The sequence below is a fragment of the Herpailurus yagouaroundi genome, unplaced genomic scaffold, assembly GCF_014898765.1.
Source record: "Herpailurus yagouaroundi ecotype Mexico unplaced genomic scaffold, PumYag 181, whole genome shotgun sequence".
In the NCBI taxonomy this organism is placed as follows: Eukaryota; Metazoa; Chordata; class Mammalia; order Carnivora; family Felidae; genus Herpailurus; species Herpailurus yagouaroundi.
Genome location: NW_024412412.1, coordinates 30,265,730 through 30,276,131, shown reverse-complemented (window position 1 = coordinate 30,276,131; position 10,402 = coordinate 30,265,730). Strand labels below are relative to the sequence as shown.

At 44.3% G+C, this 10,402-nt stretch overlaps 1 long non-coding RNA gene across 1 annotated transcript; it reads left to right on the top strand.

Annotated features, from left to right (window-relative positions):
* Positions 1 to 3,546: 3,546 nt before the first annotated feature.
* Positions 3,547 to 6,851, top strand: LOC121039981 (uncharacterized). Its single transcript, XR_005795073.1, has 3 exons — positions 3,547 to 3,772; positions 6,177 to 6,322; positions 6,430 to 6,851. It is a non-coding gene; the product is annotated as an uncharacterized LOC121039981 (long non-coding RNA).
* Positions 6,852 to 10,402: the final 3,551 nt, after the last annotated feature.

Sequence of the window (10,402 nt, the reverse complement as noted above, 5' to 3'; positions counted from 1 at the left end):
CCATAGAAAGAGAACCCTGGACTACGGAAACCGGGCATCCTAGACTTTACGTGCAATAAGTGAGGAAGCTCCAAATTCCCTGGGTAGGACTCAAATTTCTACTATCTCTGCACCCACAACCGAACAACAGGTAACACAACGATGTAGACGAAAAAGGATCAAGGCCACAGTCACCACAGCCTCCCCCACACAACCAATACTCATTCCCACTGACGCATTAGACCTCCCCTCGAAAGAACCCAACAATTCAGTTCTTGAGCCCCGGAGGAGTCCCTATTCCCCGCATTCGGAAGGCAGTTGCGGAGGCCTCCATTTCTCCTTGTCCCTGCCCTGATCTCCCTCTTACGGATTCACCACTGAGAGAGTCACACTTCTTGGTGGAATATCAGCAAACAGAATATGAAATCATACAAATCCTTTTTTTTGTTTTTAAACATTTATTTATTTTTTGAGAGACAGAGTATGAGTGGTAGAGGGGCAGAGAGACAGAGGGAGTCACAGCGTTGGAAGCAAGCTCCCGGCTCCGGACTGTCAGCACAGAGCCTGACGCAGGGCTCGAAGTCACAGACACGAGATCACGACCTGAGCTGAAGTTGGATGCTTAACCCACTGAGCCACCAAGGCACCCTGATACAAATCCTTTCCAACCAGCGCTGTGAGGTTCAGCCCATTGCCTTTTCTCCTCCCTGAAATGAAAATAAACCAGAAAGAGAAAACCAGATAAATGAAGTAAATGATGATGTTTCTCATCTCGGTAGGCTGACTCCAGGAATAATGAAGTTCTCACTGGAGAATTTTATTATGTACGCTTTCCATTTGGGAGAATCTTTATGCTCCTTGGAGCAAGTAGTGTGGGGTTTGTTTGGAGTTTGGTTCTTTCCCTTTATTGCAGGGGGTGCAGTGCTGGTCTAACAGCAGCATTATAAAACCCTGGAAAATACATAAAGCCTAAGAACTCTAGCAATTAGAGATGGAATAGACCCATTATATCATCCCTCAGGCCCAGGGGAATCCGTGGAGGATTCTTTCCTAGAATAGATTTTCTAGTTCCTTATCCTGTTGATTTTCAAACGGCTCGAGGGATGGAGGGATGATTTTCAAACCACTTCCTTTAGTACATATTTCCCCAATCTCATAATTCTCTCTGTCATAGTTTTTCAGGGCGTTTAATCCAAATGTCCCTTTTGTAAACATGACAACTGCTCTCCTTTACTCAAAATCGTGTCCACTTGTTAGAACGGACAATACTCTTCTGCAACTGTAAACACTTCCCACTTCTTATCAGAATTCTTCCCTGATATTCTCTCTCTTTCTTTATCTCTGCCATCATAGCTGCAGGTGGGGGCAGAGAGCATATAAAAGAAACCTCAGTAGTCGGCACATGGAATTTTAGACTGTTTGAGCAGCGATGTCTCAGAATTCTAACACCAGAGCTCCTCTCGGTGTTTCAGGACTTACACTGCCAGACTAATATGTCCTTTCAGGGCCACACACAGAGCCCTCACGTCACATTGACACTCCTAGAATTTTGCAGTGCACAACCTCGACAAACCTACACAGTCCTATAAAAAAATACCTTTCACTCATATTCAGTAATGCCTCATTCAAGGTCAGCTTGCACATGAATGTATGTTGATGTATAGATGTGCCTATGCATGTTGGGATCATAACTGTAAAATTCTTTGGTGTGTTTTCCTCACAAGGGTCCTAATACAGTACAGGGCTGAGAGTCATGAGAAAATCAGAAACCCAGGTTGTCCAGGTGCTTTATGTAATAGATAGCCAGAGCAGAAAACTTAGAAGTTCTGAGACCAGATGTAACTTACCCACACAACAAGATCAGAAAAGGACCCCAATATCCTCTCACAGTCTACTGCTCTTACTCAGATCTTATTCTGATAATTTCCCTACTATGCCTTTGTCTTCCTCTGGACTCCAGTTTTCTGAGTCGGAAATGAAGTGAGCCACATAAAAGGTAGCAAACTGGGATCCACAGAATGACTTTCCTTGCAGTGTTTAATTTCTTCTTTTTTTTTATTAATTTTTTTAAATGTTTATTTATTTTTGAGACAGAGATAGACAGAGCTCGAGCAGGGGAGGGGCAGAGAGAGAAGGAGACACAGAATCCAAACCAGGTTGCAGGCTCCGAGCTGTCAGCACAGCACAGCAGGGCTCGAACTCACGAACCGCGAGATCATGACCCAGGCCTAAGACAGACACTTAACCGACTGAGCCACCCAGATGCCCCCAGTGTTTACTTTTTCAAATTAAGTCAATAGATTTTTTTTTTTTTTTCCTGTAACAGTCTGAATTTTTAAACTCTAATGAATGCCACTTAGTTGCCTCCTCACCTCCATTCCTAAGGCCGGCCCCACTACCTTCTAGCTCCTTCCTTCCACTCCGAAGATATGTCACTCTGGGGTACTGGCTCCACCAGCAACTCCTCTTGGAGCTGGTGTCTCATTACGTACTTGCCGAAAGCTCCCTGAATCACTGGTTTCATCTGATAGACAAGGAGATCTGGCCAAAATTTCTCATGGCCACAATGAGCTGGAAAACACAGTAGTTTCCCGCTTCCAATGGGCTACGCACCTTCCAAGCTCAGCTCACTTCTCTCATCTGGCTACCTGTCTTCCCCCGCAGGGATTTTAGTCTGTGACTTCTGGGTGAATGGTGACGCACTACATTGTTTTATATACTATACAGATGTGTCACATGCGAATGTGGCCCTGGGTGGACACACTGTGATTCAGCTGTCTATTAATTAGGTCAAATAGCAAGTTTTTACCATGTGACCAGGCTGTACTTTAAACTGACCAAACAGACTAGTGGTTTTGGCATCGTGTGAATGCTGTCTCAGTAAGGTTCTGCTGAACTTCGTGTAGAAGTATGTGCCAAATTATATGCAAATTTGTGTTTTTCATGGGAGCTGAGAGCCTTGGCACTTAATTTTGATTTTTTTTTTTTTTTTAGAGCTAAGTATGTAGCATTGGCCAAGTTCTGCATGTTTAATCCTTTTAATCATTCAACATAAATCATGCTCTCAGTCCCTTAATCATTCTTGTTATTCTTCTTTGAAACTCCTCCAGTTTCCTTACATCCTTCATTGCATAAAGAAGAGTTTTTTTTAACAGGACTGTTTCACTTCCAAGAATCCATTCTGTGATGGAAATAGTGGGGGTTAGAAGATCCAACGCCATGAGAGACTCCGAGGGAAATGCAAGGCGTGGTCCTCGAACAGTTGCAGACATTCACAGGAACTAAAAGGACGTCTGCCACATCTGACCCAGAAAACTAATTTTATATCCTTTTTTTCTCATAAGTGATACAGAGAAGGGTTTATATGAGGCCTTTTGGTAACATAGTCTACATTCTTTTATTGTGTATTTATTTATTTGGAATCTACTACGTGAATGAGAGAGGTCTTGCCCTTCCCATCATGTTGAGTCTAGGGAGATAAACAGCTGGTAGGATCACATCTCTTAGGATCCGAGATTTGTCTATCATCATCCATCAACCCTTTCCCCTTTAATCTGGTCAGAGAGCTGCTAGCAAAGAGTGTCTGAGGGAAACGCTAAGGAAACACAGACCCTAGAGGAAGCAGAAAAAAGCAAAGTTGACAGAATGTCTTCGTATCGATCTACCTTTTCTTGTATCTGCTTTTTCTTTTCTCTACAGGCCCCTCCCCATCTCCAATTTGAATATAAACTCCAGAAGAACCATGTTTTGGTCATCAGTCTACCCCAAAGCCTAGAAAGGTGCCTGCCACATAGTAAGTGCTTGAGAACTGCTTGAGGAATCAATAAACAACTGCCTTCAGCTTAGCACCTCATGCTTGGATAAGGATAATTGATACTTATTAATTTTGTGTAAAGTTTTATGCAAAGCATAGCTTCAAGACACTTACTGAAGCCTCCCTCACGTTCTAATATACCTTTCAAATCCTATTTGTGCCTGTCAGATCCTCTTAGAGAGAAATTTAGGGCCACCATTATTCAAAGCCATTTAGTCCAATAGGTTCATGAATCCCCCTTGTTGGCCATCATTTAGCCTTTGCTTGAATACCTCTAGAAACAGAGAGCTCATTTCCTCCCAAAGCAGCCATCCTGTGCAGTCATGAGGATTAGAATACTCAAGCTTAAGTTTAGCTAAGATCTTCTTTTCTATAGCCTTTACCCATTGTTTTAGTTGTCAGAAGCTAATTAATCTTTCCTTCCACTGGCCAACCCTTCAGGTATTTTGAGACATTAGCACATCCCTCCTAAATTTTCTCTTCTGTACATTAAATGTCCCTTGTTCCTTTCTACACCTAGAAAAAGTATAGGAGAAATTCTAGCTTGGGAGTGTTGTGTATATTCACGCGAGGATTCACACACGAACAACAGGAATGCATGAGCAGGGTGTCTGTTTACGGGGAGGACGAAAGAGCTTCATAAGGAAATCAGTAACTAGTTAACAGACCATAAGTCCTCCTTTAAGAGGCATAAACCAGCATGAGAAGAGAGGAATGTTCAGGGACATGGGCTTAGCTCGTTCTGTGGACCCCGTTTTCTCCCCTCAGGAACTTGTGCCAAGCTTGGGGAGAAGGAACACTGAGGATCAAAGGCCAAGATCACAGAAAGCTCTGGTCAGCACTGAAAATACAAGGCAACGCTTGTGATGTTGGACACCACATAGGATGGAGAAGTGGGGGAGAATATCGTATCACACTAGAAGGGACAACAGTGACCTACCAGGGAGGGGCGGGGGCAGACGTGAAGCCAGGGACCTGGTGGAGAGAGCAGCAGCAGGGTGCAGGGTTTGTTTAAGGAGCAGCTACAGTGGGAGGGAGAAACTGTGCCTGGGAGGGACAGCTGGCCAAAAGGGAGAGGGTCTGCATCCAGCACGCCTGAGATTCTGGGTAGCATTTGGGGAGGACTGCAGTTCTCTGAACCCGCTAAGAGACAGAGGCTTTTTTGTGACTGTTATTCCCCAGCATCAGGAAACATGCTTATAAGTCCTAATGATCACACTAGCTTCTCTCTTCCGGGTCTACTGGCCCGGCGCTGCGTTAACACTGGGGCAATCCATTCAATCCTCAAAATAACCCTTTGAGGCCGGTACAGTTCTTATTCTCCTTTTACAGATGAGAAAATTAACATTTAGTGGACCTATCATATCTAGAGTCACACTGCTAGTAAACGGCAGGGCTGTGAAATAGAGCTATTTCTTTCTAACTTTAAGCTTGACTTCTCAAATGACATAAAATTATGCATTTTAGTATAATTTCCTTGTATTGCAGCCCAGACTTTAGTCGTAAAGTATTTACATTTGAGTTGAATATGTTTGGTGCCTTAACCAATGCTTAAAAAAAAAAAAATGCTGGGGCGCCTGGGTGGCGCAGTCGGTTAAGCGTCCGACTTCAGCCAGGTCATGATCTCGCTGTCCGTGAGTTCGAGCCCCGCGTCAGGCTCTGGGCTGATGGCTCAGAGCCTGGAGCCTGTTTCCGATTCTGTGTCTCCCTCTCTCTCTGCCCCTCCCCCGTTCATGCTCTGTCTCTCTCTGTCGCAAAAATAAATAAACGTTGAAAAAAAAAATTTAAAAAAAAATGCTGAACCTAAGTATATATAGCACATCATACAAAGAAAAAAAAAAGGAAAAAAACTTATGCAAAGAAGTGAAGTTACTTGATTCCTGCAGGAACTCTTCTTTTTTTTTTTTTTAAGTTATTTATTTATTTTTTGTCGGGGGAGCACAAGCAGGGAAGGGGGAGAGAGAGACAGAGAGAGAGAGAGAGACAGAATCCCAAGCAGGCTCCCCACTGTCAAGGCAGACTCTGATGCAGGACTTGAACCCACAAACCCTGAGATCATGATCTCAGCCAAAACTAAGAGCTGACTGAGCCACCCAGGCACCCTTGCAAGGAACTGTTCTTATCAACGGTGACAACAGGATTGTCTATTCCATGTCACCGAGCGAGAGTAAGTGACCATCAGTCCCCACGTCAGTGCAGCCCTATCAGCTACAGAACTAACACTTCCTCAGTGGCTATTGCTCTGAAGCAGCCTCCTCCGTCCAGCATCAAGTCAATACTGATGAAGTAGATGAGAAACACTGTCCCACGTCCCCTGTGTCCATCACCATCTTGTGTGTCCCTGGATGTTCTCCTCACCAGAGAAATTTTCTTTCTGGCCCAGGGAAAACGAAATCCTCCCATGAGTAAGTCTGGGGCATCCTGCTTTTAAAAACCTTTTATGGGACCATAAAATACCTCACCTCACCACCTTTAAGAAGTTGGCTTCAGGAATGAGAGCAAACTGAATTGCACGGAGCTGAAAACAAGGTAAGCAGATTGTTATTTCTTCTGGCTAGAGCATATCTGACTTCCTTATTGGACTAAAGCATTTAGTAAAAGGAAACAGCCTTTTAATTGCACGTTCCTTGCAACAGCCCACAGACTCATGACCTGAGCCAGGAGCAGACTCCAGAGCAAAGTGTTGTAGACAAGCTGGTACTTTACATGCCTAAGAACACGGTCATTTACAACCCGGAGGTACTTTATTGCTAATGATCTTTGAAGTTAACAAGGTTTGCAGAAGCTTTTCAGCATTATTATTACTATTTACATCAATGGCATTAGTGATGTCCTTTATTCTTCCAAGACTTAACACTGCTAATTGGCATCAGCATAAACAGAGGTATAAATGCTATCATGCAACACAGGCGGAGCCAGCTCTGCAGCTTTGTGGGTTTAATATGGAAATGTTTGCTATCTAATGAGGACACAAAACGTTAATCTGCAGAACAAATTGTATTTATAGAGAAACGAATTATCATATGCAAATGTGACACACATCACTTGCGAAATTCCTGTTGCCTCTGGGGCGGCCCTCTGTGACCTTTCTGAAATGCAGCGCTTTGAAGCAGGAGCTAATGGTTTCATGCACTGAGGCTGATTACTTTCATTTTCATACAGAAATGAGCTAAATGGGAAGGACTCTGGCTCCAGAAGAACACAACAGAGGCCTGGCCTTCGTAACTGTAAGCTGCACTCTGTTGATTTCTTATCCTTTGCTTTAAAACTCAGAGTTCTTCTACAGCGTTTGCTGTATCTGCAAAGCCAGAGTAACGAATGTTGTGACCCACTTAATAAAAGGCTTGAGATGTTCTTATCATACACGCTGTCCTATTGGATGAAGGCTATTTTGATGTTGCCTCATAATTATTTTGTTGGTGTTGTTTTTCTCTTCTTCATCGAGGAAGAAACTCCCCTGAGTACAGATTGTTAAGTCTACTGAGTGGTGTTTAACTCCTTTCCCTGGGACCTTTTCCTCTTCTCTTTCAAATATATGTGTTCTCTAGTTTGAAGCCTCATGGAAGGATAAAATGCTGGAAATTAAGTGCCTTTAGCGATCACCCAGTGAGTCCAAATATTTCATTTACAGATGAGGAAAGTAGGGCCCAGAGAGGTCAGGTGACGTACCCGAGATCACACAGTGAATTGGGAGAGGGCACTGGAAGTCAGGTGCTCTTTCTATAGGCTTACGCAATGAAAATGATACGAATAAAAACAAAAACACCTCTACTTTAGCACTGCTAAGTTTAGAGTTATGTGAATGCTTGAAAGTGTTCTTAACTCTATGAAAGCTGCTGCTGGCCAAAGACCCTTGACCAGCTAACGGATATGCAGTTCTGCTACTTTCATCAGGACAGCGCGGATCTGGTTCCGCATTTTCCAAATGCCTGTCGGACTGTGAGGGCAGAAAGTGAAGGAAATGTGGCCTCTACGGTCATAGAACCCACAGTTTTCTAAGAGAGACCAACATGCAGACAATTTCAACGAAACAAGGTAAGCGCGTTATCAAAGTACTCACCTTGGGTAAAAGCATGGAGAAAACAAGCACTCCATGTAAAGGAGACTGCACGGTGGGGTGCACGGTGGTGTTTCTATTGCTATGTAACAAATTATCTCCAACGTAGTGGCCTAAAAACACACATTTATTATTCCCGCGGGTCAGAAACTCCTTCATGTCTCAGACGGGTCCTCAAGTTGAGGGTCTCACATGGATTCAGTCAAGGTGTTGGTCAAGCTTCAGTCTTTTCTGAAGCTCAGTGATATCTTCCAAGCTCATGGGGTTGCTGGCAGAATCCATTTCCTCCTGGTGGTAGGACTGAAGTACAGCTTTCTGGCTGGCTGTCAGTGAGGGCTGGTCTCACTTCCTGAAGGCCCCCCCCCCCCCCCAGCTCCTTGCCATGTGTCCCTTCTACAATATGGCAGCTTACTTTCTCAGAGTCAGCAGGAGAATCATTCTCTTCAGGAAGGCCTGAGAGAGCAGACCTAGGCAGGCTGACTAGTGACTATGTCCCTGACATGGCCGCAGAAAGAAGTTCCTGCTCAAACCTCAGAACACGCCTCCTCCCCTTGAGTAACTTATGTTTTCTAAGAAAGCAGGCTACCGATTGATGCATTCTTCCGAAGTCTGAGGTGGGAGGAAGGGGAGTGTGAGAGGCGTGGAAAGTGTGAGTAGAAGAGGGAGGGCTTCTCTTAGGTCGGGGCCCTCAACCCTGTCCAGGCTTAGAATGACCTGGGAGCATTTTACCCCTCCCCAAACCAATTAATCAGAGTCTCTGGGGATGGTGTTTGGTGCTAGGTATTTATATAGCACAGCAAGGCTGACAGCCAATGGTTCATAGGTGACCAGTGAGAAACATTCTGTATACACTGAGGCCAAACATGTTAGAGATCCTCAGACACAGTGGTTCTTAAACTTCAGGTGCATCAGAATCTCCTGGAAGACTTGTTCAAACAGATTGCTGAGCCCCACCCCCAGAGTTTCTGATTCAGTAGGTCTGTGACCACCAGGCCCAACATTTGCATTTTTAACAAGTTCTAGGTGACGCTGATAATTGCTGATCTGGGACCACACTTTGGCAGCCAATCGGCTGAGTCCACGACCCTTCCCCAGCCAATCGGCTAAGGCCATGATCCCTATAAAACCTTTGTGCTTTTGAAATTCGCTCCTTCTCTCTCAGGTATCTCACCGCTGCATCGGTGCAGGTAGGGGATTGAGCTCGAGCTAGCTTGAATAAAGCCTCTTTGCTTTTGCATCGGACTCAGCTCCCTGGTGGTCTTTGGGGATCACGAATTCTGGGCATAACAGGCCCAGTCCCTCTTCTAAAGAGCTTTTACTGATTAACTCAGGCCCATCCGGGATAATCTCCCTTTTGATTAATCCCAAATCAGATGATTTGGGACCTCAGTTTCATCTACCAAATCTCTTCACATTTGGGACACGACGTGACCTGATCACAGGAGTGAAATCCCATCATTGTCAGAGGCCCCACCCACACTCAAGGAAAAGGTCTGATACATTGGGACAAAAATCCTGGGACCTAACCTAGAATGCTGCCTCCCTCAAGGGGAGAGCAGAGGGGTAGAATTCCAACAGGTTTCAGAAAGTATGAATTGAATCATAAAAGACAATTAAGGTGGGGTGCCTGGGTGGCTCAGTTGGTTCAGGTTGAGTGGGTTGACCAGGTGAGCATCTGACTCTTGATTTTCATTTAGGTAATGATCTCACCGTTCGTAGTTTGAGCCCTGTATTTAGGCTTGGGATTCTCTGTTTCCTTCTCTCTCTGCTCCTCCCCTGTCCTCTCTCTCTCTCTCTCTCTCTCAAAAATAAATAAACTTTTTTTAAAAGATAGAGGTAAATACCTGAGGCGAGTGTTTTAATAATTTTTTTGAAATTATTTTTCTCACCAGAGGCCTGTGTTCACAAGCTATGATTTTATTTAGGTCAGGCGTGCACTGAGCACGAAAAGAGGCATGAAATGGACGATTCAGCAAGAATGAAAAAGCAGTAGAAGAAGAAGAAGGGGAAGGAGAGAGGAAAAAAGCTTTGTTAGGATGAAGGAATGAAAACGAGACACAGTCGAGAGCTTAGAAGACAAGGTGTTTCTTGGAGACTCCATGTTCTCCTTTGAAAATACGGTAATTATTTGCAGTACATGAGAGGCAAAGGAGTAATATTCCTAACATGGAAAAAATTCTCGAAAAGTAGGTAAAGAAAAAGAATATTTGACTACCAAAATGGGCTAAAGATTGGAATCTTAGGGTTAGGTCCTGTTATGGGCTCCATTTTACTGACCCAGAGAGGTTAAGTTAGTTGCGAAAGGTCACAAAGTGGCAAGTGGCAGAGTCCGGGTCTGTGCAGGTAGGGAGGCAGTGCTCTCATGGTTTGAAGACACACTGAGACGTCAACGGTGGTTCGTTAGTCCGTGTTCAAGGGCTGCCCAGCGTTGAGGAGGGTTTGGGAACACAGGTACTCCCCTAAGCCACTGATGAAAATGGAAACCAATATATCTTTCTGCGACGTTTTAACAGTTTGCATCTAAAATCTTCTTTGAAGTACATAATCTTTTA